The 6,000-nt window shown below is 37.8% G+C and overlaps 2 long non-coding RNA genes across 2 annotated transcripts in view; one reads left to right on the top strand and one right to left on the bottom strand.

Moving 5' to 3' along the window:
- Positions 1 to 3,093, top strand: part of LOC111576232 (uncharacterized) — a 26,849-nt gene extending 23,756 nt beyond the window's left edge. Inside the window, exon 3 of the long non-coding RNA XR_008603308.1 lies at positions 2,752 to 3,093. This is a non-coding gene — a long non-coding RNA (uncharacterized LOC111576232). The remainder of the gene's footprint in view (positions 1 to 2,751) is intronic.
- LOC129350082 (uncharacterized) overlaps positions 1 to 5,668 on the bottom strand; it is a 14,746-nt gene extending 9,078 nt beyond the window's left edge. Inside the window, exon 1 of the long non-coding RNA XR_008603309.1 lies at positions 5,114 to 5,668. This is a non-coding gene — a long non-coding RNA (uncharacterized LOC129350082). The remainder of the gene's footprint in view (positions 1 to 5,113) is intronic.
- Between the last annotated feature and the right edge of the window lie 332 nt (positions 5,669 to 6,000).

Genomic DNA, 6,000 nt, shown 5'->3' on the forward strand with positions numbered 1-6,000 from the left:
CCCGGCTGCCCTAAAGCATGCTGTAGATGCAACGGAAACTTCACTCTCCACATCAGCGAAAACATCGTCACACTCCAAAGCAGAGCACCTGTCTGGTGAACTTTTAAAAGTGGACTATAAATGTGAAGAATGTGAGCAGCAGCAGCCTGTGAGCAGCGGAACTGATGTGATCAGAAAGGAGTCATTTTCTTTTTTCTTTTCTTTCTGGTTGACTTGATGCTGTCAGATGCAGATGTTGGAGCTGATTCTGATCTTTCAGGATAAAAAGCTGCTTTTCCTTCACAGACTTTTCAGAAAATTATTCTCTCAGTTTTTCTCTGCTATTTATATTTTTATTATCTGTGATTATTTCATTATTTCATTATTGTAAAATAAAGTTTGAGGCATAAAGACTCATCTAGTTATTTTATTCCTGATATCTTTGACGTAGCAGAACTAAACTTCCATTTTCCTTCTTGTATTTCTGATACTAGAACTAAATGTATCTTCAACACGGATCATCTGGTTTTAATGAATCAGCAGCAACATCACAACAAATGAGACAATTTTCAACAAATTAATGAAACTGATGTCATTTAAAACTATCAGCGTCTGTTTTAGTGTCAAATTAAAGCTGATTACTGACAACTAGAACATTAACGTTACTGTTTTAATCACATTTAAGTTTCCTGAACGTTAAATTAACGTCAACCAGCCACAGTTTTATGAACTTAATGAACCACATTACAGGAACACAACGCACTTCAGCTGCTGACAGGAAACAACACAAACATCGTTAGCTTGATGCTACATTTACCTGCTAATCAGGACTGCTCAGCTAGCTCGGTTAGCATCGCTAATTCACATTAAAGCTAGTATTCACTGGATGCTAACTCTCTTCTCTGGTCAACACACAAAATAATCTCCACCAACTCCTGGGGTTCACTGCTCACATTATATCTGACTCTGAAGTTGAACATGAAGTTCATTAAAACCAGCACCGATCAGTAAATTTTCATTTATTACCGACAAGATGTCAGAGTCCTTCAGTGTCTGTTGGTCCAATCAGTCAAAGGACTGAATTACTGAACTGAAAATTGATTAAAACAAGACAACAGACAGTAAAACTGACTGTGGAAAATGCGCTGCTGCTCCACCGGTAAATACCAACAAACTATAACTAACTTGGTGGAAGTGCTGCTTTCAGGGATTTTTTTTTATAAATAGCAAATATGAGGCTTTTATTTTTGTGAAAGTAAAAGGAAACGTTGCTTATCCGTGGTTTCGCTAACTTTAGCTGCACTTTAACCATGTTCTGATCTTTTTTAAAATATTAACATAGCTGCACTTCCTGTGTATATTTGGTTGTTTCTGATGTTGCTGCTGTTTCATTGCAATTATATTTTAATAATATCACTTTAAATACAGAAAATTGAAAAGAAAAAAACTGGCTCTGAAATACTCAATGAACTGATATGTCATCTAGTGTTAAACTAAATAAGAATTCTTAATAATATAAAATGTAACTGACTGAGTTGTAATAATTAAATTGAGATATATCAAATTGAAAGAAACACAACATTGACTGAAAGATTTCAGTCAATTAAACCTTAAATCCATTCACCTAAGAAAACCATCCTTTAATGTCTTACCTTAAAATGACCTACATTCTAAAAAAATATAGATGCAAAGTAAAAGTTTCACACTACAGATTAATCACTGATGAACATTTAATTGCATTAACTAAATTATTATGAGGAAACGGAAATCCATGTCTAATATTTATATCAAATATGTTTATGTCTATAAAATGTACTGCACATCAATAAAAATGTCTGTATAGTGAAATATATGAAGTCCATCTGCATTTATACATCATATTTATGTTTAAATAACGGGAACTGCAGCCCACGTTCAGTCAAGTCAGCGGAATTACGGATAAACAACGTTTCCAGGTATCTCTTTCAACATAAAAGCTGTGATTTGTTTTACGGAAAAATTACGTGATTTCAAAAATGTGATTTTGAAAATGTAAATCAAACTGTAATAAGCGTTAACTAGCTGCTCCACTTGCTCTGAATATTTTTGTTCTCGCCTTTGTCAAGCTCAAAGGAAAAATGAATCCATATTCTGGCTACATTACCGACAACAGCGTCCCTGGAGTGACCGGAAAGGTTAGCCGACCTAGCGGAAGTGCTAATGAGGTCTGCTCTGGCACAGATTATTACCGTTATACATGTAGCTTTGAAAATAAATCTTCTACAAGACACAGAGCTGTAGCTCCGTTTCAGTGTGAGCTCTAATGTTTCTCTGTGTGACTGTGTCTGACTTCCTCTAATAAAATCCCCCTGTTCACTGGGAGCTGCAGCTACCAGCGATATGAATATCTATGTATGGGTCAGACTGAGAGTCGGAGAGCAGTGATTGGTCAAACTGACTGAGAGCCAGAAAGCAGTGATAATATCTCTGTTCTTTGTTTCAGTTTTTTTCTCTCCAACAGTGTATGGTCAGATAACTGTGGAGCTCATGCTAATGCTAATGATATATTAGAATAAAGTAGAATAAACTTTATTGTCCATCTAAGGCAAGACAATGATCTTTAGCCTCAACCAGGAAAAGAAACATTTCCATGATTAAAAAATATCACAAAACACAACACTCTATTGTGTTCCACTCATATGCTGATGTGTTCACTCTGATATTTAACGTTCCTGCAGGTGGAATGAAAGAACCTTGTGTATCGTTTCCTCACTTAGTGTCTTTTCCTTCCAGCCTTGGTCTGGATCATTGGGAACATCTAGTCTGATGGACTGAGAGCTACAGAGAACCTGAACATCCAGCTGTGGTTGTCTGAAGAGTCTTCTCTCCTTCATCACTGTGAGGAAGAGCAGTACTGATGTCCTCCTCATCCTTCCAGTAATAAAAATAATGCTGCAGATTCAGCTCCTCTCTTCAGAATACAACTTGTATTGTTACTGTTCAGTTTTTACACTTCACTGTCAGCAACACATTATGTATTTCATCCATTTATTATTTCTGTTTACACATCTTTGCAGTTCACAATAGTTAAACAATGTAGTTTTTAAATGTGCAATAAAGGAACTAATGAAACTCCTGCTCTGAATGTGTTGATGTTTTAATGCTGCACATCTGCTATAAATAACATGGACTTTTTATATTGTATTTCTGCTCCAACAGCAGAGATGAAGTTAAAGGTGATGAATGGAACCTGTGAATACTAAGAACAGAGAATAATAAACTACTGAAACAGTTGGTCTGTCCTTCTGTAAGTGAAAGCTAAACAGAAAGTGGTTTACTGAGGATGTCGTCCATTCAGTCTCCTTCTTCACATCCAGATGAGGTTTTCCTTCTGGTGGCTTCACTCAGAAGATCCTCACTGTGAACATGAGACACCTGAGATGAAGACAGACGTCACAGTATCAGCATCAACAGCAGAGGTTCATTTTAAAGTGTCCCTGGAAAGATTTCCTAATTCATATAGTTTTCCAAGCACTGAAAGACAGAAAGGCCTGTAGTCACTTTAGCTTTAGAGGAAAGGATTTTATTATCCAGCTTATCTGTGCTGTAATTTAAATGTAATACCTGTAGTGTTCATCATTACTTTGGACATATTCTGGGAGGTTATTTTTCTAATCTGCACTAAGATGTACTACAACATGTGAATCAGTCATTAAACAACGTTAACGACTACAGAGTAGATTTACTGTTTTCTCCAGTTTAACTTCAGAGACTCAGCAGATATTCAGGACCACTGACAACACAGACCCTTAATCTTACTGTTTTAATCACATTTAGGTTTTCTAAACGTTACATTAATGTGAACCAGCGTCTCCACTGACAGTTTTATTAACTAAATGCACCACATTACAGTAACACAACACACTTCAGCTGTTTACATAAAACTCAACACAAACATCGCTAGCTTAATGCTACGTTAGCTTAATGCTACTTTAGCTTAATGCTACGTTAGCTTAATGCTACGTTAGCTTTAATCAGACTACGACTGACCAGCTAGCTCGGTTAGCATCGCTAATATTACAACTAATATTTACCAGATGTTAACTTTCTTCTCTGGTCAACATACACAGAAATAAGCTCCACCAACATCTGGAGTGCATGGCACTCATTATATCTGACACTAAAGCTGCATATAAAGTGCATTAAAAGCGGCACCGATACGAAAACAAACATTTACTTACCTAACTATCAGAGTCCTTTGTGTCTGCTGTTAGAATCAGCCGAAGGCAGAAAACTGGTTAAAACAAGCCAACGAGCAGGAAAACTGTCTGTGGAAAATGTTCTGCTGCTGCACCCATAAACAATCCTTCCAGGATTTCGTGGGCGTTTTTCGAGATTGTTGCGGCCGAAAATGCCTGAATTCGGGGCAGCTTTTCTAAAAAATTGCGATGTAAGTTGCGTTTTAAGCTTATTTGTTGCGATCAAATTGCGGGAGACAGTGACAATTGCTACAAAAGTTACATTTTTTTCAGCTTTTAGAACATGATTCAACATTGTATCTGACAATATTTATTCCAAAATTAATTATTTAAAGCTCCAACCCATTTCCACCAGCTGGCACACCACGGTGGGAAACTAGCAGCAGCCAGACACTGGTTTAACATGAAGTGGTTGGTAGATTTAAGGCACTAAATGATCATTTACTATTGAATGAATCATATTTGGACATATCTGTCAGTGGCCTAAAAAGTTAATTTCAGTTCCTGGCACACACGTGTTCACACACACGCTCACGACTTGTCACGTCAATTAATAAGAAAAGCGTTGAGAGAGCGCAGTACTCCACAAAGACTGTTCATTACCTGACCCTGGCCTGAACACAGGTGTGTGTTCTGCATGTGTACATACTGAATCCCGTTGCCATGGTTACCGTGCTGCTATCAGACGCCGTGCCGCTATCTCAATGGGAAATCAGTAACAAATCCGTGGATCCAAACTTTAAGCCGCATCACTGCCAAAATCTAATCACTTGGTCCTTGTGTCATTTCTGACCTTCCGTGAAAATTTCATCCAAATCCCTTAGTCTGTGATTCACACATGACGATCATCACATAACTCCGCAGTGTTCCTTGGCTGAATAATTAATCTAACTTACCTTCATCCTCTCAGTGCTCCTACAGATCTGGATGCAGCCGTTTCCATCATGTTCATTTGTCTGGTCTGTGGTCCGCTCGTTTCAGACATTCTCCTGATGTGTTTCGTGGTAAAAAAGTGTTTATCAATCGATGATTTTTCTCTTTTTTTGTATTCCACCACAACATTGCACGGGTGTAAAACTGTTTACTTCCGCTTTGGTGAAGAACATCAGGGAATTAATTGTTCTGCACAGACTTCAGTAGTAATTTTTGTTGGTAAATGAGAGACATTAGAATGGGACATGTTTGCGTCTTCAAACCATAAACAAGGAAGTGAATTCGGTGACGTACGTGCATTACGTTTTCGCTGGAGACTGCTATGATTGGTGGAACTCACGGGAGGCGGGCCAAAATTGCGGTAAAGTTGCGGTGATTGGTTAAAATTGCAAGGTCGCGGTGATTGGTTGATTTCGCGTGAATTCGCGCCATCGTAACATCGCCAATTCCTGGAGGGACTGGATAAATAAACAAACAGTGATCATATCAGAGTCAATCCAAACGAGGAGAGCAGAGTCTCTGCTGCCTCCTCCATAGGACCTGTCAATCATTCCAGACCGGACTGTCAATCAAGTAACCCCGCCCCCTGGCTTTGCAAAACTTTAACGCTCCATAAAAAAATTAAATTTTGATTTATTTTAAGATCGGCCACCTGATCTCTCATTTTGACCATGAAAACTAACGAAAAAAAATTATATCCAGTCTATGCACCGTACTCTGTTTGGCTCCACACTTGCTGATGACCACTTCCGGTCTCAGAAAATGAAAAAAAAGGACCTTTTTTGTTTCTGTCTCCTACTGATTTTACTTTTTTGTTATTCTAAATATAAAATGAAAATCAAAGCATTTT

The sequence above is a fragment of the Amphiprion ocellaris genome, chromosome 11, assembly GCF_022539595.1.
Source record: "Amphiprion ocellaris isolate individual 3 ecotype Okinawa chromosome 11, ASM2253959v1, whole genome shotgun sequence".
Classification (NCBI taxonomy): Eukaryota; Metazoa; Chordata; class Actinopteri; family Pomacentridae; genus Amphiprion; species Amphiprion ocellaris.